Raw genomic sequence first — 22,298 nt, forward strand, 5'->3', positions numbered from 1 at the left:
TAGATCGATTAATTATGACAACCTAGATGGAATTCCGTCTAGGATGACACAAACTAGACGTAATTCCGTCTAGGTTGATATTTTTTCAACAAAAAAAAAATATTTACAATTTGTATTTTTCTATACAATTACATTAATACATGAATACATCCAATTAATACTGTGTACATGAATACATCCAACCATCAAAATATAATCAAAATTCATAATAATTCCATTCAAAACCAAATATGATCAAATCCAACACAATGCACAAATCCAACCATCCAATCCAAAATATACATCAACCAATTCCGTCTAATATATACATCCAACATCATATATACTAATAATGTACATGAATAAGATAGGATACACGACATTAATAAATGTAGGGTTATAACTGTTGGCCTCTTTATTTTGATGATGTTTAACAAACAATTTACCACTAATGTTGTTTGTCTAGTATTTGTGTTTATCTATTTATTGTAGACAAACAACATGTTGGAGGATGGATGAAATCGAGCATTCATGATTATATCAAATGGAGGTTGGCGGAATTATGGAGTGAAGCAATACAATTCAAGTTTAAGATTCAAGTTCAAGCTTCATCCGCAAGTTTACCAAGAAGAGCTTCAATGAAGATCTATCAAGCTTGGGTATAATTAGTTTAGGGTTTAGATTATGTGTGTTAGATACTTTAAGCTCAATATCATATACACACACATTTTATTGCTTTCTATGTATATATATATATAGTTATATATATATATATACACATTTTGTCTTATGGTTTATCCACAAACAAAGTTTTTACAAGCATATAAATAAATATTTATATTCATACATGTTTGTTTTTACGTGGATAAGTTGGTTTGGTTTAATTTCATAGATATGAAACAAATATATATTCATATACATACTCATATGTTTTATAATCTATTGTTTTTATGAAAATATTGTATTTATTATTTATAGACTTTATAACAATAGTTTATATCTTTCTTTAAGTCCATAAAATCAGTTTATAGAGTTTCAAAATCTTGTTTATGTCCAATGTCAAAAACAAGTATTTTTCATTTACATGTTTTGGACTATTTTATAAAATAAATAGATTTATCATTTGGGAGATGCTTTTTAAAAACCAGTTTTTATAACATGTGTATTATCATGTTTACAATCATTTTCCAAAGTTTTATATTTTTCTTATTTTATTTGCTATTTTTAAAAGAGGTTTAAAAATCAGATTTCTGTTTCAAAACAGGCTGATAACTTGTTATCAGTCAACTGGTAAGTCGACTGATGACATTAGTCGACTGATGTGTCGACTAAAGAAATCATCTAAAATATCAAAAAGTTTCTGTTTTGTTTTGGTCGACCGACCAGTCGACTGATGAGGTCATCAGTCGATTGATAAAGTTATCAGTCGACTGATGAGCTAGAAAATGCCTCTAACGGTCAGCTCACCAGTCAACTGATGAAAGCCGTCAGTCGACTGATGAAAGCCGTCAGTCGACTGATACTGTAACGATTAGTTTTTTCCAGCCTGTTCTAGTTTTAGTTTTTTGCCTTGTTTTCTCTTGGCTTTGGGGTTCCTATAAATACCCCCACATATCCTCAGTTTTGTTTACTTAAGAGAAAATATTTACAAGGGTTTTAAAAGTTTGTTTAGTTTGTTTAAAGGTGTTTAAGCCTTATTTAAGAGTTTTGTTTGTAAAGACAATTTCACAAGAGCAAGTGGAGATCATCTATTGGTGTTTGAGCATTTAACTCTTCTCCATCTCTCTTGTTATCTATAGAGAAAATTCCCTAAACTCAATCTAGCTTTATATTTATATTGTTTGATTATCATTTTATTAAGCTAGTATTTATATTGAGTTTAGTTGATTTTATTCTTACTCTATTAAGCTAGAATTTATATTGAGTTTAGTTGATTTTATTCTTACTCTTTGCTTACACACACAACCATTGAGCTTTTAGTATTTTCATGCATAGTATAATTAGGGTTGTGAGAGATTGTAACTTTGAGTTGTACCTAATTGAGTTCTCATCTTGTATTAGAGAACAAATCATTTATATTGAGTGCCTAAATTATGAGGTTCACTTTATAATACACTAGTACACTAAGAGAAGTGTGTGGTGAGAGACGGGGTTGTCCCAAGAGGAGTGGGGTAAGTGATAATACCTAGAGAGAGGTTGTAATTCCTAACACTTAAGGGAGACACGGGCTAGAGACCAATACTTAAGGTGGTAGTTAGTGTAGTTACATTGTGAGTGATTGTGAATGTTGATCGGTGAGCATTGAAAACTGATATTGTGAGGTGTAAATGTTTTTCGGGTAAGCGTAGAAAACTCGGTGTGATAGTAGAGATCTCCTCGAGGTAAGGAGCGGAGACATATGTCGTGGGGACCGAATTCCGTGAACATGTCCTTTGTTTATGATTGTATTGGCGCACTTATATTTATGTTCATATCTTATATCGTCTTTGTATATTACTTGTTATTTATATTGCCTACTATCTTATTTTGTTTGTTTCACCCTTGTATTATTTGTATATCCTAGTATATATATCTTGTCATATATCATACTTGCTAGGATATGTGTTAATTAGTTTTAAATTGGTATATATCAGATTAGATTAGCATAAACCCTATTCACCCATCCTCTAGGGTCTAACAATAACAAATAAAACTGTTTATTGCATTAAAAATAAAAAAACCTCATCTATCGTCATCGTTGGCAGTATCTCTATCCTGTTTATGAGAACGGGTGTTGCTTCCTCCAATATCTCTACTCTAAATGTTTAATTAAATAATCATTATGTGATGTTTGATAACATATTAAATAAAAATAAATTTATAAATATAAGAAAAAATAATGTACTTGAGCGCTGCTATGTCTAGTGCCGGAATTATCGCCACTCGAGCTTATGATCCGTATGATACCACCATATGCGCTATAAAGAATCTCACCGCCTAAATATTATATTGTTAGCTCTTATGTTTTGATGATGTTTTACAACCACCATTATCGGTACTAATAGCTTATTGAGTGAAAATGTAGTAAATTCATTTATCAAGCTCGTTAGTGCCATAAATGGAGGATGGATGGAATATATGCTACAACGATGATATCCAAAGGAGGAGGAGGCCTAGAGATGAAGCAACGTTATTTTAAGAACGACAAATTCGAATACAAGCTTCATCCGATTCAAGCTATATCAAAGCTCAAGTATTGTTCTTTATATATGAGGATATTAGCTTTCTTTTGTTTCTCTCTCTAGTGCTAGAATGTAGGCAAAGAGTTATTGATTTTACTTGAAGCTATTGGGAATCACACACACGATTTCATACTTAGGTTTTTAAGCGTTTTTCACAAAATACTATTTTTCATAAGTATGAGGACCTATCTGCAAAATTCCTTTTCTAAACAGTTTGATTTTAGTATTAAAAACATTTTACAAAGTTTTAGATTTTTCAGAGGTCAAATAAATATTTTGCAAATATTTCAAGTTGGTCAAAAAACTGTTTTCTGCAATATATCAGAAAGCGGTCGACCGGTCCGGTCGACCGCTCTCATGGCTATTCCTTACTATTTTCCAGAGAGGTCGTCGGTCGACCGGTACGGTCGACCGAAATCTCAACTTTTAAATCGGTCGACCGCGCCGGTCGACTGACGGTGTCTCTGCTTGATTTCCAAGTTTTCTAGGTTGTTAGAGGTCGACCGAAATTTTCGGTTGGTCGACCGAAGCATATTTTTGGTCGACCGAAATTCCCTTCGGTCAACCGATTTGTGTCTTTGGTCAGCCGTGACTTTTTTAAACGGTCGGTTTTTGCCTTGTTCGCTGTGCTTTCACTTAATAGTGTTTGGCACAGTCTGAGCTGAGAGTCTGAAAAGAAGATTATCTTCCTAAATAGGAAGATTGGGTTTTTGTTTTTAATTAGTTTAAACTCTTTTATAAAAACCCCCCAGACTGCTTCTTCTTCAGAAGCCCTAACGTTTGCAAAAACCAGAGAGCTCTGTTTTCCTGAGAAAATTTTCAAATCTGTTTTTCTCTGTGTTTTTGTGTGTGATTCACTTCCCAGCTTCAGTAACCTTTCTCTTTGCCATAGGGGCTGTGTAAAGAGAGAGTCTTGCATCTTTTCTTCTGCTGTGAGGATGAGATCTTGTGTAAGATCTACTGTTAGAGTGTGATCTGTTGAGATCAAACTGTGTAGTGAGAGAGATCTGTGGAGATCGCTGTGTAGACGAAGTTCCGGCTTCCAAACCGGGTGTGTAGTGGATTTCTCCTCGAGAGTGGGGAGCGGGGACGTAGGCCAGAGGGCCGAACCTCGTTAACACATCGCGCGTCAAGGATAACGAACTCCTAACCCTATCTCTCTTACTTTTATCGCATTTTTGTTTTGTGTTTTGCTTGTGCTGAATTTATATTGCATATTAGAGCCTCTTGACCCTAATCACCCCCCTCTAGGGTCCAACAATTGGTATCAGAGCTTGGTCTCTATATCAGTTTTTGGTTTAACAACCTTAGAGAAAAGATCTAATGGAGGCCTCTTTGAATATGCATATGTTGGAAGGACAATCCACCACTAGACCACCTCTCTTCACAGGGACCAATTTTGCTTATTGGAAGGCTAGGATGAGAATTTACCTTCGTTGCATTGATCTTGACATCCTAGGGCTCATAGAAAAGAAATATGTAGAGAAGTCAAAAGTCGAGAACATGTCCGATGATGAAAGGCACCTTGCCAATCTCAATGCTAAGGCCATGAACGCCTTAATCTGTGGTCTTTCCCCCAATGAATACAATATGGTTTCCACGTGTGCAACCGCATACGAAATTTGGCAAAAATTATGTGTCACACATGAAGGAACACCCCAAGTTAAGGAATCTAAGATTAGTGGACTCATGCATGATTATGAGCTATTTAAAATGCTTCCTAATGAATCCATTGATGCTATGTTTTCCCGTTTTACTAATATCATCAATGAATTACATGGTCTAGATAAGCAATTATCCATTCAAGAGATGAACTACAAGATACTTCGCTCATTGACTCCGGCATGGGAGCCCAAGGCTACGGCCATTGAGGAAGCTCATGACCTCACTACCTTAGCTCTTGATAGCCTTATCGGAAAGCTCAAAGTGCATGAGAAGAAGCTCAAGGGGAAGGAGAAGGAGGAAGTGCCATCACGAGAAGTTGAGGAGCCGTCACCAAAGTTGAAGACCATAGCTCTCAAAGGAGCTAGTGACAACTCATCTTCGTCGTCGGAGAGTGAAGTCGATTTTTCTAGAGAAGTGGCTCATCTCTCTAGAAGAATCTCTAGACTTATAAAAATGAACAAAAAATTTAACCCTCGATCTAACAACAAGTTTTCCTCTCGTGTAGGTAAATGTTTTGAGTGCAATGAACCGGGTCACATCGCTAAGGATTGCCCCAAGCTCAAAGAAAAGTACATGAAGTACAAGAAGAAGAAGGCTATGTATGCCGGATGGGAAGAATCCGAACCAAGTGACTCGGATAGTGATGAAGAAGGAGCCAAACTTGCTCTTCATGACCCAAATGTTTGTTTCATGGCAAATGAACATGAGGTAATATCCGAGGCCGAAAGTGAATCTTTTTATATGCAATGTGACATAGCTATGGCTTTAGAAGAGTTGAACTTTGAATTTAAAAGAATGTCTAAAGAATACTCTTCTTTCAAAAAATTGCATGCCTCTTGTGATATTAAGCTAGAACAACTAACAACCTCTCTTGCTCTAAAAGATGAATTGCTAGGAGATCTCGATTTCGAGAATAAGCAATTAAGATCAAAGATTGAAAGATTAGAAATTGAGGGTTGTAGGACTAGACCCACTCATGCTTATGCCAACTACAATCACCATGGTAGAAATAGGTTTCATGGTTCTAACATTCGTACATACAAAAGAAATTTTGTATGCACCTATTGTATGAGACATGGACACATTTCTACTCATTGTAGAATTAAAGACAATGAAGATTTTTATGGTTTGATATGGGTACCCAAAGGTACCAAAACTACTAACCACCAAGGACCCAAGACATGGGTACCTAAAGCTACTACACCTTCATCTTCTTCTTTTGTAGGGAACGTCACGGCAACGACGTAAGGAGATGTGGTACCTTGATAGTGGTTGCTCACATCATATGACGGGCAACAAAGAGTTATTTGCAACCCTATCAAGGATTGAAGGAGGCAATGTCTCCTTCGGTGGTGGTGAGAAAGGTAAAATCATTGGTATCGGTTCTATTGGTAAGAAACCCTCACCCATTATTGAAGATGTCTATTTAGTAAGTGGTTTGAATCATAATCTTCTTAGCATTAGCCAATTAAGTGATAAAGGTTTTGATATTTCTTTTAAACCGGATAAATGCATCATTAGTATGGATGGAAAAATTGTTTTTATTGCAAATCGCAAGTCTAATGTTTACATTTTTGAGATGAATGAGTTAGTGAATCAAGATGTGAAGTGTCTTGCGGCAATTGATGAAAATCCTTGGATTTGGCACAAGAGACTTGGACATGCAAATATGGAGTTAATATCAAAATTGTCTAAGAAGAATCTTGTGAAAGGGCTACCTAGCTTGCACTTCATAAAAGATACAATTTGTGAGGATTGTGCCAAAGGTAAACAAACAAAGTCTTCTTTCAAATCCATCCATGAGGTATCGACTTCTAAACCCTTGCAATTACTTCATCTTGATTTATTTGGTCCTATGCGTGTTACCTCTCTTGGAGGCAAACACTATGTTTTTGTGATTATTGATGATTTTTCTCGTTTTACATGGACAATATTTCTTGCAAAGAAAAATGATTGTTTTGAAGAATTTGCTAATCATGTTAAAAGAATTGAAAATGAAAAGGATTTGAAAGTTGTTAAAATAAGAAGTGATCATGGTGGTGAATTTCAAAATGAATTTTTCTATGATTTTTGTGCTCATCATGGTATAACTCATATGTTTTCCGCTCCTAGAACACCACAACAAAATGGTGTTGTTGAACGGAAAAATCGTACCATACAAGAGATGGCACGCACTATGTTAAACTCATTTGATTTACCAAAATACTTTTGGGCGGAAGCTGTCAATACGGCTTGCCATGTTTTAAATCGTGTTTTGATTAGACCAAAGCTTAAGAAAACTCCTTATGAACTTTATTATGGAAAAACTCCTTTCATTGGTTATTTTCGTGTCTTTGGTTGCAAATGCTTTATTTTAAATACAAAAGATCACCATGATAAATTTGATTCCAAAATTGATGTTGGTATTTTCTTGGGTTATGCACCTCGAAGTAAGGCTTATAGGGTCTTCAATAAACGAAGCCTCGTTGTTGAAGAGTCTATAAACGTTACTTTTGATGAGACTAATGTTGGCTCTCAAGTTGTGTTGCCTAGGAAAGATGATGATGATGATATTGAGGGAGGATTGGACTTGTTGCAAATCAATGACACTCCCTCTATAGAAGTTCAAAAGGATGTAGATAGCACCAATGCTCAAGAACAAGTTGAACCACCTAAAGCTTGGAAATTCACATCAAACCATCCAAAGGAACAAATCATTGGGAGCCCTTCAAAAGGAGTTATAACTCGCTCAAAAGCCTTGAGTGAATGTGGTAATGTTGCATTTCTATCTCAACTAGAACCTAAAAAGGTTAATGATGCTTTAAATGATGAGTTTTGGGTTTTGGCTATGCATGAAGAATTAAACAATTTTCAAAGAAATGAAGTTTGGAAGTTAGTTCCTAGACCTAACAATGCTAGTGTTATTGGTACAAAATGGGTTTTTAGAAACAAACTTGATGAACATGGCATTGTAACTAGAAATAAAGCTCGTTTGGTTGCCCAAGGATACAATCAAGAGGAGGGCATAGACTATGATGAAACCTTTGCACCGGTTGCAAGGTTGGAATCTATTAGGATGTTTTTGGCATTTGCTAGCTTTAAAAATTTCAAACTTTTTCAAATGGATGTTAAAAGTGCCTTCTTAAATGGCTTTATAGAAGAGGAAGTGTATGTTGAGCAACCCCCCGGTTTTATAGATCATGCTTTTCCTAATCATGTTTACCGGGTACAAAAAGCTTTATATGGGTTGAAACAAGCTCCTAGGGCTTGGTATGCTCGCCTCTCTAGTTTTCTTATTGAAAATGGTTTTTCAAAAGGAACAATTGATAACACACTTTTTGTGAGAAAAAGGAAAAATGATTTCATTTTAGTTCAAATATATGTGGATGACATCATTTTCGGTGCTACTAATGAATCCTTGTGCAAGGAATTTTCTAAAGTAATGCAGGATCACTTTGAGATGAGTATGATGGGAGAGCTTACATTCTTTCTCGGGCTCCAAGTCAAGCAAACTAAGGATGGGATCTTCATTTCACAAAGCAAGTATGCGAAGGAATTGGTGAAGAAATTCAAGTTGGAGAATTCTAAGCATGCGCCTACTCCCATGAGTACTAGTGTTAAGCTTGATGCGGATGAGAGTGGTGAAGATGTGGACCAAAAACTATACCGAGGTATGATAGGTAGTCTTCTTTATCTCACCGCTAGTAGACCCGACATCATGTTTAGTGTATGTGCATGTGCACGTTTTCAAGCCTCTCCCAAAGCGTCTCATTTAATTGCGGTTAAAAGAATCATTAAGTATGTTAATGGAACTTTTAACCTTGGCTTATTTTATCCAAGAAGCACCTCTTTTGATTTATATGGTTTTTGTGATGCCGACTTTGCCGGATGTAAGGTAGATCGCAAGAGTACTAGTGGAACATGCCAATTCTTAGGAAATTCCCTTGTTTCTTGGGCTTCCAAGAAACAAAATTGTGTTGCATTGTCCACTACGGAAGCGGAATACATTGCCGCCGGCTTATGTTGTGCTCAAGTTTTATGGATGAAACAAAGTTTAGTTGACTATGATTTGAATTTTCAAAATATTAAAATCTTTTGTGATAACACAAGTGCTATAAATATTTCCAAAAATTCGGTTTTGCATTCTAGAACTAAACATATTGATGTACGCCATCATTTCTTACGCGATCATGTAGAGCGACAAGATGTATCCCTAGTATTTGTTGACACCAAATCTCAACTAGCGGATATATTTACTAAGCCTCTTGGAGAGGATGATTTTTGTCGCATAAGAAATGGTTTGGGCTTATGCACTATGTGAAAGTTCTACATTGCTTGCTTGATTAGTTGCATTTTGCATTTGGCATTTCTCTTTACCCCATTTTTGATGGTGACAAAGGGGGAGAGAAATCTCCTCATTTGTTGCATATATTTAGGGGGAGCTCATAGATAGGGGGAGCACCTATCTATAAGCTATTTTATTTTTGCTCTTATATAATGGTTGGTTGTCATCATCAAAAAGGGGGAGATTGTTAGCCCTTATGTTTTGATGATGTTCTTACAACCACCATTATCGGTACTAATGGCTTATTGAGTATAAATGTAGTAAATTCATTTGTCAAGCTCGTTAGTGCCATTAATGGAGGATGGATGGAATATATGCTACAACGAAGATATCCAAAGGAGGAGGAGGCCAAGAGATGAAGCAACGTTATTTCAAGAACGACAAATTCGATCAAAAGCTTCATCCGATTCAAGCTATATCAAAGCTCAAGTATATTGCTCTCTATATGAGGATATTAGCTTTGTACGGTCGACCGAAATCTCGACTTTCAAATCGGTCGACCGCGCCGGTCGACCGACGGTGTCTCTGCTTGATTTCTAAGTTTTTAAGGTTGTTGGCGGTCGACCGAAATTTTCGGTCGGTCGACCGAAGAATATTTTCGGGCGACCGAAATTCCCTTCGGTCAACCGATTTGTGTCTTTGGTCAGCCGTGACTTTTTTAAACGGTCGGTTTTTGCCTCGTTCGCTGTGCTTTCACTTAATAGTGTTTGGCACAGTCTGAGCTGAGAGTCTGAAAAGAAGATTATCTTCCTAAATAGGAAGATTGGGTTTTTGTTTTTAATTGGTTTAAACTCTTTTATAAAAACCCCCCAGACTGCTTCTTCTTCAGAAGCCCTAACGTTTGCAAAAACCAGAGAGCTCTGTTTTCCTGAGAAAATTTTCAAATTTGTTTTTCTCTGTGTTTTTGTGTGTGATTCACTTCCCAGCTTCAGTAACCTTTCTCTTTGCCATAGGGGCTGTGTAAAGAGAGAGTCTTGCATCTTTTCTTCTGTTGTGAGGGTGAGATCTTGTGTAAGATCTACTGTGAGGGTGTGATCTGTTGAGATCAAACTGTGTAGTGAGAGAGATCTGTGGAGATCGCTGTGTAGACGAAGTTCCGGCTTCCAAACCGGGTGTGTAGTGGATTTCTCCTCGAGAGTGGGGAGCGGGGACGTAGGCCAGAGGGCCGAACCTCGTTAACACATCGCGCGTTAAGGATAACGAACTCCTAACCCTATCTCTCTTATTTTTATCGCATTTTTGTTTTGTGTTTTGCTTGTGCTGAATTTATATTGCATATTAGAGCCTCTTGACCCTAATCACCCCCCCTCTAGGGTCCAACATATATAACATACCCCATGAGATCGTCCACCGAGTTTGCCGTTAGCGCAACTCTAGTCATCTCAATAGTCACCTGAGTATGCAGCTCCGGGTCAATCTTGTTAATCAAATACGCAGAGATACATGCGACAATGGCATAGCTTGGAAACTTCTTAGGGCTGATCTCATACTTATGCCAGGTGAAGCTCCAACACCATGCAGAGGATATCTTCCTTTCCTATTATTAGGGAGAAATAAATATTAAATTTATGATTACTAGAATTCAATAATGTTAAACAAATAAAAATAGGAATGTAGTATTCAAATTGATTCAATTTTTTACCATCCATACCTATTATGACCCATCAGGTTCTGTGTGAGAGTGATGTTCTCCTCTATAGAAAGCATGTGAGGGTCTGGCTCAATTTGTACCTCCTCCTGCGAAATGTACACTGATGCAGCCTCCTTGGATGCAGCCTCAAATCCCTCCTAAAGTACAAATATATAGTTAATTCAAAGTAAAGACCATGTTATTTGTGTTCTTATTTCCTCGTAATATTAACAATGAAATAGAGTTAATAACACTACTCAAGATATGTATAAGTCTCACCACCAACTTGAGATTTACCTTGATCTTATACCGATTCTTCTCATCATCCCTATATCTATCACTAAAAGTACCATACGCCGCTTTTGCCCTCAAGTGTATCGGCATTAATGATTTTCCTTGTCATATTATAATTATGAGATCTCATAATTATACTAAGCATTAAGATTATTTAAAGCTTTAAATGACATATACTGTATCCTGATAATAAACATCCTCCAAATTGGCATAGGAGTATGAGCCCAAGTGGTATCATGCAATTTCTTTCTTCTATTTTCTGACCCATTCGTAGATTTATTCTTAAAAAATATTTGTAAATATACAATAAAATAATATCTTAAAATTATAAAGTAATTTTTATGAAACTAACCTTGGCAGCATCGCTATCCCAATACATGAGGAGAGCCGTGAAATGAATCCTGTCAACTTAGTCATCAAGGTTTAAAAACCTCTGCTAGTCCTCCTCATACCTGTCATAGGTTTTATGTTTAATCTCATGCCTCCATTGTTTGAGGACTGCTTCAACCTTGACATTAAACATATAATTCCAAGCCCCCTCAAAGCCCTCAAGGTAGAAGTAGTCCTGTAGATTTACATACACATTTATAAGGATAATTTAATATCAATTACTAATTATTAATAAATGAAAAGCTAAAGCAATATGCAGTTACCATAAGCTCAGTCCATATTACCTCGTATACGGTCCATGATAGTTCTCGAAAATAAAAATAAGGGTTGATAATGTTTGCTCTATGCACAAGAACCCCAATATATGCATTCTATCGGGTTGACCAAGGACCAACTGGCAAATTAAAACTATTCCACCGAATTATCACCCACATTCCTCTTGGCGGTTGTTAGATTTAGGCTTACCTCCGCCACGTTTGTTCTCTATGCGATCTGGCTTAGTGCCTACAATAATAACATGATAATATATCATATAATATATAAATGTAAAAATTAAAAGTATTTATATAATTTACCATTCATTGTCTCTCTTTCTTTTGCTGCGAGTGCAACAACTTTCCTAGTCTCCAACATAGAAAGCATTTCCTCTAACTTTCTCATAGCACGTGGGTGGTACTTCCTTGAGTCAGCCATGAGCTTATGAGAGTCTGGAGGTAAGGGTAAATTGAGATAGTCTTGTGTCTTCTGCCGCAAGTCAGTATGGAATGTATAAGATGGATATGTCGGGTCCAAGAAGCACCTACATAAGAAAGGAGAATTATTAATATGAATTTTTATTGACTATTATCAATTATTAAATATTGAATACCTGCATCGGGGGATGGTTTTGATGCTGCATCAGAGGGGACATGTGATGAATAACACACATCTGCAATAAATGAACACTATAAGCTAGATAACTAATAATTAATAAAATATATTAAAATATTAATTAATTTTTATACCTGTATCCGAAGATGGTAGTGTATTATCAGCACCAGTACCTGGGGTGATACTCCCTGATCGATCACCCTTTGGGCCAAAGAGCCTCCCCGCCCTCCTCATCTACAAATTTAATTATTAACATAGTTAAGAAAACAATTATATACATGCTCATGAGATATGTTATTATGAAGTGCTTATTATTTTTATTATGATAAGATAAAAATCTGTAATGCAGTGTAACATATATAGTTCATACCTACATCCAGCGTCACATTCTGTGTGTAAGAGAATTCTTACCAAACGTCATCAGATGACCCAATTGGTTCACTATAATTATCTTCACTTTCTTCAATATTTTTTCATTGTTATTAGGAAGAACAACAGATCTTGGCTCCTTATACAAAACCACCTAATCAGACATGACATTTGAATCTTTCACGAAAAAGTACTGATCAGCTTGTTCTGTGAAAATAAATTTATCATCCGTATATACTTCTCGGTGGATATTGACTAGTGTAAATCCATAATGATCCTTTTGCTTTTTTGTAGGACACCACCTAACCTTGAACATTGTGTAACTATATTGTTTTGGTTTACTAAACTCGTAAATTACCTCAACAATATCTTCTAATTGGCCATAATATAGTATGTCAGCTAGAATTAGGTTCTGATCTCTTATACTTAAAAAACATTCTTGAGCTAATAAACCTATGACCCTACTGTTTTGAGTTACCCTCCTATCATTGGTCTCTAGCGTTCAAAATTTATATTTATTGACCAAATGCTTATTATAACGTCTCACTTCATGATAAGAGCATTGTGCATGGATAATAATTTTATCTGGTAACGTAGTACCATCAAGAAGTGATTTTTCAACCTAAACCAAACAATTTGAGAATATTTAGGTAATGTTATATTTTGAATGTTTAATAATTAATTGTAAAACACATACATTAATTCTTAACCAATCAAAAAAAAAATATGTCTTTTTTGAATATTATGCGCTACAGTCCTACATGTTGTTTCATTCTTAAGCTTCTCCAGATATTTCCTATATAAACAATATATAAGTTTGTATTGGTAAACTATATGTAAAATGAATATTTCTTATCTATATTAGTAATTTTATTTGTTACCTTTGATAGTCTGCGAACATATCAAGGTTTTCCAACACATATGCATTAATTTGATCTAAAAGAGATCTCAGATATTTTTCACTCTTCCTCTACTTATCAGGTGCTTGAGATGTGATTTTTTTCTTGCACATGTAACATGATGCAAACACAAAGTATTCATTAGCCATATATCCTTCAGTTATCGAGCCCTCGGGACGAGCTCGATTGCGAACATTGTTTTCATAGAGCCTAAGTATCTTAGAATCATAAGAAGAGTTAATTATTAGCACGGTAATTTTAAAAATGCATATACAATTAATAAATATAACAAAAACCATAAATTACCATTCAATCGGATACATCCAACGATAAGTAACATGATCGGTGATTCTAGCCTCTCTTGCAAGATGCTGGGTAAGATGAACCATAATTGTAAAAAATAAAGGAGAGAATATTACTTCCATATTCATAGAGTAACTCGGACCTCGGCTTCATGTTTTTTAAATTCATCTACATCTATGACTTTAGAGCATAATTTTTCGAAGAATCTACAATACTCAATAATAATCTTCTTTGTTTCTTTCTCCATATTGTTACGAATTGTAACATGGAGTAATTAATGGAGAAGAACGTGATAATCATGGGTCTTCAGACTTAAGAGTTTTCTCTCTTACACCTAGACATTATTTGAAATGTTAGTACAGTAACCATCCGACGACTTTACCGATTTGAGAATTTCACAAAATCATTGCATCTGCTTATTGACATTGTAACACAAGACGGAGGCAACTTTAATTTTTAAGGCTAACATCTTGAGCTTGCAAATCATTTCGAATATTCAAAGCAGTCAGATCTTAGCGTGCCCGTCAACCATCCTTTGACTTACTTGCATCTTTTTGGAGAGTTGATACTATGTTATCACATATATTTTTCTCAATATGCATGACATCTAATTTATGTCAGATTTTAAGATTTTTCCAGTAAGGTGATGAAAGAAGATACTAAATTTATTCCACTCTCTAGGTAATTTTTCGGCTTCGTACTCAACTTGCATTTTTTGGGCCTTTCACTTACACTGCAATAGCTTTTTTTTGACTTTAAGTAATCTCTTACTCCGAGCGGATTAAATTTAGAATAGTAATTTTTTCCAAACACAACTTTTAGAAACCCCTTAAGTAATTTTACGATCTTTTTACCTATCAGCTGACGCGGCTTCATTCTCTTCTCAACTGTGCCATCAAACATAGCTGATAATTTTCTATACTTATGACTCAAGGGAAACTACCTTCGATTAAACCAATAACAACTCTTCGGTGTTGGCCTTCTTGTTTTGATGATGTTTAACAAACAATTTATCACTAATGTTGTTTGTCTAGTATTTGTGTTTTCCTATGTATTATAGACAAACAACGTAGTTAGAGGATGGATGGAATAGAGCTTCAACGATCATATCCAAAGGAGGTTGGCGGAATGTCGGTGAAACCTTGCAATTCAAAGTTAAAGATCAAGTTCAAGCTTCATCCGCGAGATTACCAAGTAGAGCTTATTGAAGACCAATCAAGCTTGGGTAATTTAGTTTAGAATTTATATTATGTGTGTTAGATACTCTAAGCTCAATATAATATACACATACGTATTTGGTTTCTATGTATATATATAGTTATATATATACATGCATAGTTTTACGTTTTCATGTTTTGGACATACTTGCAAAATACATGAGTTTTCACAAATGGAAATTCAATTTGAGAAATTCTTTTTCTAACATGTTTGTTTTCATGTTTATAAACATTTCGTAAAGTTTCATCAAGTTTGGAATTGATTTGTTATGTTTAATGGAATTTACAAAATCATGTTTTTCATTCGTGCATGTTCGTGCATGTTTTACACAATAGATGAGTTTTCATAAATGGGAAGTGATATTCAAGAAATTCTTCCTTTGACATGTTTATATACATGTTTAGAAACTTGCCTCAAAAGTTTAATATTTTTAAAGTTGATTTACTGTGCCCAATCGATTTTACAAAATCGTATATGTTAACAATTTTTCAGAAACTGTAAATTTGTGTTCAAATATTTATTTCTCTCAACTGGGAAACGATTTTTCAGATATTCTTTCTCTTACATGTTATTCTACATGTCTAGAACATTTTCACAAAATTTCATAATTTTTGGAGTTTATTTACTATTTTAAATTTATTTTACAAAATAGCTGCGCACTGCTACAGTAACTCCGGTCGACCGGAAATGTCTCTGGACGTTTCTCAGCTTTTTGCATATGCCTCTCGGTCGACTGTACCGGTCGACCGAAGTACTGTAGCAGCCGACCGTTGCTACAGTAATGGCTAGTTCTGTTTTTTATTTATTTTAATGTTTTGGAGGTGTTTTTCTTGGTTTTTGGACTTGTTTCATGAGCCTATATATACCCCATGCCCTCATACTTCTAAGGGTACTCCAGAAATGTTTTAAATACTTCTAAGGGTACTCAAGAAATATTTTAAACAAGTTTAAAGAGTTTTAAACAAGGGTTTAAGTTTGTTTAGAAGCTTTTAAGCAATTGGGTGTTTGAGTTTGAGAATTCAATTCCACAAGAGCTTGAGGAGATCATCTATTAGAGTTTGAGCAATCAACTATTCTCCCTCCATCTCTTGTCATCTATTGAGAAGTTTTCTAAACTCAATCTAGCTTTATATTTCATATTGTTTGATTATCATTTTATTAAGCTAGTATTCATATTGAGTTTAGTTGATTTTATTTTCTCTATGTTTATACACACAACCATTTGAGCTTATTGTATTTACATTCATAGTATAATTGGGTTGTGGGATTGTGTAACTTAGAGAGTGAGCTTATAATTCGTTCTCATTCATTGTAGAGAACAAACACTTTGTATTGAGCCTAATTGTGAGGATTCACTTGTAATACACTTGTACACCGAGAGAAGTGTGTGGTGAGAGACGGGGTCGAATCCAAGAGGAGTGGCGTCGGTTGACGTGCCTAGGGAGAGGTTGTAACCGAGCACTTGAGGAGGAGGACACAGGCTAGGACCAACACTTAGTGTGTGGTGTGTGATTGCATAGTGATTGTATTGTGAGGTGTAAACGTTGTTCGGGTGAACGTAGAAAACCCGGTTGTGATAGTGGAGATCTCCTCGAGGTGAGGAGCGGAGACGTAGGTCGTGGGGACCGAACTCCGTAATCATATTGTTTGTTTGTGATTGCATTGGCGCACTTAATTTTATGTTCTTATCTTATATCGCCTTTGTATATTGCTTGTTGATTATATTGCCCACTATCTAGTTTAGATTGTTTACCCTTGAGTTTATATATCCTTGCACATACATTGCCTATATCTCTTTGTTAGGATATATCTTGTTGTTCATATTACTTATCCTAGCTCATATACATTGTTGTATTTCATACTTGCTAGGATAACTTATTAATTAATTTTAATTGGCATTAAATCGGATTAGATTAGCATAAGACCCTAATCACCCCCCCTCTAGGGTCTAACAATTGGTATCAGAGCTTGGTGCTCTTTGATTTAAGGTCTAACCACCTTGAGTTAAAGATCCAAGTTATCTTATTTGTGCTAATCTAGTTATGATTACTTTTGTCTTGCTTGCATATTTTCACATATATATCATGAATATGAATATATTTCGTTTAGGCTATGAATCAAATATTGCTCCTAAATTCATTAATTTCCCCTATGCACAATGGGCCTCTAGATTTAAACTATTTGTGCAATCTAGAAATATTGACTTATGGGAAGTTATTGATTGTGCTTACATTGTGCCCACATTGGAGAAATCCAAGTGGAGCGATCATGATAAGAAAATGTTTTCAATGAACAAGCTTTTGTTAGAATATTTGCTTAATGCCTTTGACTCATCATTTTCTAACAAATTTGTTCATTTTGATAGTGCTTACAATTTATGAAAATTCATAGAAGCACATCAAGGCAACTTGGAGGAAATCCGACGTAGTTTGGAGGATTGTTCTTCAAGTGAGTGTGGAGCATCATCATGCACACGGCCACTAGGCGATAGCCCTAGTGTGGTAAGCGATTCGGAATCCGATAGTGATATATCCATCAATGAACTCGCTTGTGCATATGAGAAATTATTGCATGCCTATACAAAATTACAAAATAATTTTATTGATCTTAAAAGCAAGCATGTAGAATTGAAATCCGATCATGAGAAGCTAGTGTCCAAATTTGACATCATTGAAAATGAAAATATAATGCTTAAAGAAAACAATGATATGTTAAATTTGAAAAATAAAAAATTAACCTCATCCATCACTAGCTTATCTCATGTTAAAAATAATGCCATGTTAGAAGTAGAGAACATACAAAATGATACCGCTTCTTTTATAAATAACAATATATGTTCTACTTCTAATAACAATACTTGTATGCATAATGATGAGTTGAATCATGTTAAGGATCACATATCATCTTTAGATTCAACCCTTAAAACATGTATTGTTAATCATGATAAGCTTATGAACATGTGTGCTAAGTCTCATGCTAAAACATCTAAACATCCTATTCATCATGCACACATGTATAGCAAAGTCTACAAATGCACAAATTGCGGTCGTAAAGGCCATCTTGCTAGATTTTGCTATGATGCACATAACCCCACCAAGATTCACTTTAATCCTCCTTGTGCATCTCATCAAGCTTCATCATCACATTTTGCACACACACATGCACATGCATCTATTTCTCATCATAAGCATGCTAATGTGTATAAATGTGTTCTATGTGGTCGTTTTTTGAGCTTTATTGATAGGGGTCATGTCCCTAAACAATCCGGCACCAAGAATGCTTGGGTGCCAAAATAATTTTTAAACCAAGAATTTTAGTGTTTTTATTTTTCTCTTTCTTGGTTTTGAAAAATGCATTTTAAACTTTTATGAAAACAATTTCTTTTATTGGCTAAATTCTTTTGTTTTCATGATCATTGGTTTTGCTTTAATGAGAGGTTTGCATTTATATAACCCTCCGGGTTTATTGGGTGTTTATTCCCAAATCATGTTTACCGGATGCTAGAATGATTATATGGGTTAGAACAAGCTTTAGAGCTTGATATATTGTTGCCTCTCTTGAAATTCTTTTGTTAAAGATTTTGTTCTGATTTGTTGCTTTGAATTCATTATATTTCACTTATATGATGATATTTATATGTTTGTGCTTATGGATCATCTATTCGTGCCTTATAATGTATTCCATATGTGGTTTGATCAAATCCCACAAAGGAGATTCTATTTTTGATCAAACATGGGTTTTGGACTCAAATCTTGATTTATGATTTCTTTTGGTTGACTTGTTTTCATTTGAAAACTTTTTGCATAACTCTCATGTTCCTCTTTTTTGATTTCATAAATCTACTATTATATATGTTTTTATGTTCTTTATGAGACACTATTTTCATATTGGTATTTCTATATATGTTCTCATGTATGTGAGTAAAATTTTTAGCATATTCATGTATGCTTGCTTACATGTTTTGCCTTGATCTTTATTGCATATATTCTATATAGTTTTTTGATAGGGGGAGCAATCCCTATATCTTTCTATGTGTTATACTCACCTATGCTTATTGATAGGGGGAGCTTTCGCTCTCTTATTCTTTTATCCCCTTTTTTAATGTTGTCAAAGGGGGAGAAATATTGTGAGTATATATTTCCTTTCATATATGCATGTGAATTATAATTTATATATTCATTTCCTTTCATGTATATATCTTTTTTGTAAATTGTTTGTCATCATCAAAAAGGGGGAGATTGTTGGCCTTCTTGTTTTGATGATGTTTAACAAACAATTTACCACTAATATTGTTTGTATAGTATTTATGTTTTCTTATTTATTATAGACAAACAACGTAGATGGAGGATGGATGGATTGCGCAATGTCGGTGAAGCCTTGCAATTCAAAGTTAAAGATCAAGTTCAAGCTTCATCCGCGAGATTACCAAGTAGAGCTTATTGAAGACCAATCAAGCTTGGGTAATTTAGTTTAGGATTTATATTATGTGTGTTAGATACTCTAAGCTCAATATAATATACACACACGTATTTGGTTTCTATGTATATATATAGTTATATATATACATGCATGGTTTTAGGTTTTCATGTTTTGGACATACTTGCAAAATACATGAGTTTTCACAAATGGAAATTCAATTTGAGAAATTCTTTTTCTAACATGTTTGTTTTCATGTTTATAAACATTTCGTAAAGTTTCATCAAGTTTGGAATTGATTTGTTATGTTTAATGGAATTTACAAAATCATGTTTTTCGTTCGTGCATGTTCGTGCATGTTTTACAAAATAGATGAGTTTTCATAAATGGGAAGTGATATTCAAGAAATTCTTTCTTTTACATGTTTATATACATGTTTAGAAACTTCCCTCAAAATTTTAATATTTTTAAAGTTGATTTACTGTGCCCAATTGATTTTACAAAATCGTATATGTTAACAGTTTTTCAGAAACTATAAATTTGTGTTCAAATATTTATTTATCTCAACTGGAAAAATATTTTTCAGAAATTCTTTCTCTGACATGTTACTCAACATGTCTAGAACATTTTCACAAAATTTCATAATTTTTGGAGTTCATTTACTATTTTAAATTGATTTTACAAAATAGCTGCGCACTGCTACAGTAACTCCGGTCGACCGGAAATGTCTCTGGACGTTTCTCAGCTTTTTGCATATGCCTCTCGGTCGACCGTACCTGTCGACCGAAGTACTGTAGCAACCGACCGTTGCTACAGTAACGGCTAGTTCTGTTTTTTTGTTTATTTTAATGTTTTGGAGGTGTTTTTCTTGGTTTTTGGACTTGTTTCATGAGCCTATATATACCCCATGCCCTCATACTTCTAAGGGTACTCAAGAAATATTTTAAACAAGTTTAAAGAGTTTTAAACAAGTGTTTAAGTTTGTTTAATATTTGTTTTGAAGCTTTTAAGCAATTGGGTGTTTGAGTTTGAGAATTCAATTCCACAAGAGCTTGAGGAGATCCTCTATTAGAGTTTGAGCAATCAACTATTCTCCCTCCATCTCTTGTCATCTATTGAGAAGTTTTCTAAACTCAATCTAGCTTTATATTTCATATTGTTTGATTATCATTTTATTAAGCTAGTATTCATATTGAGTTTAGTTGATTTTATTTTCTCTATGTTTATACACACAACCATTTGAGCTTATTGTATTTACATTCATAGTATAATTGGGTTGTGGGATTGTGTAACTTAGAGAGTGAGCTTATAATTCGTTCTCATTCATTGTAGAGAACAAACACTTTGTATTGAGCCTAATTGTGAGGATTCACTTGTAATACACTTGTACACCGAGAGAAGTGTGTGGTGAGAGACGGGGTCGAATCCAAGAGGAGTGGCGTCGGTTGACGTGCCTAGGGAGAGGTTGTAACCGAGCACTTGAGGAGGAGGACACGGGCTAGGACCAACACTTAGTGTGTGAGGTGTGATTGCATAGTTATTGTATTGTGAGGTGTAAACGTTGTTCGGGTGAACGTAGAAAACCCGGTTGTGATAGTGGAGATCTCCTCGAGGTGAGGAGCGGAGACGTAGGTCGTGGGGACCGAACTCCGTAATCATATTGTTTGTTCGTGATTGCATTGGCGCACTTACTTTTATGTTTATATTTTATATCGCCTTTGTATATTGCTTGTTGATTATATTGCCCACTATCTAGTTTAGATTGTTTACCCTTGAGCTTATATATCCTTGCACATACATTGCCTATATCTCTTTGTTAGGATATATCTTGTTGTTCATATTACTTATCCTAGCTCATATACATTGTTGTATTTCATACTTGCTAGGATAACTTATTAATTAATTTTAATTTGCATTAAATCAGATTAGATTAGCATAAGACCCTAATCACCCCCCTCTAGAATCTAACATTCGGCTATGTGGTAATTGAAGAGCTTTAAATTCCGGACCACATACAAGACAAGCACACTTGCCCTTCGTAGAGTACCCGGACAGCTTAGCATAAGTTGGAAAATTATTAATCGTCCATAATAGAATAGCACGTAATCTAAACGACTCTTTTAAATAGGCATCATATGCTAAAATACCCTCAGACCATAATTATTTCGGCTCATCAATTAGAGGCTCTAAGTAGACATCAATATCATTTTTTGGTACATGCTTACCGAGTATCAGTAATGAAAGTATCATAAACGACTATTTCATACAAAGCAATGAATGTAAATTATATGGTATTAATACAACTGACCACGTAGACTAACCAGAGCTCATTACCCCAAATGGATTGAATCTGTCGCTTGATAGACCCAGTCTTACATTTCTACAATCTTCGGTAAAATGAGGATAAATTTTATCAACATGCTTCCAAGCTAAAATATCAGCAGGATGTCTCAATTTACCATCATCTATTGGATCTTCCTTGTGCCACCTCATATTCTTAGCCGTTTCCTTGTTCATGTTCAATCTTTGCAATATAGAAGCCAATGGAAAATGTCAAAGCACCTTGGCTGGAATTTTTTTCTGTGTTATCTCTGTCTTTGTTGTAATCCTTGTTGAAGAATTTGTGCGTTGCTTCCACTTAGAAACTCCACATGTCGGACACTCTTGAAGATCTTTATTGGCTTTATGGTACAAAATATAATTATTTGGATATGCATTAA

Source organism: Asparagus officinalis, chromosome 1 (assembly GCF_001876935.1).
Source record: "Asparagus officinalis chromosome 1, Aspof.V1, whole genome shotgun sequence".
NCBI classification, from domain to species: Eukaryota; Viridiplantae; Streptophyta; class Magnoliopsida; order Asparagales; family Asparagaceae; genus Asparagus; species Asparagus officinalis.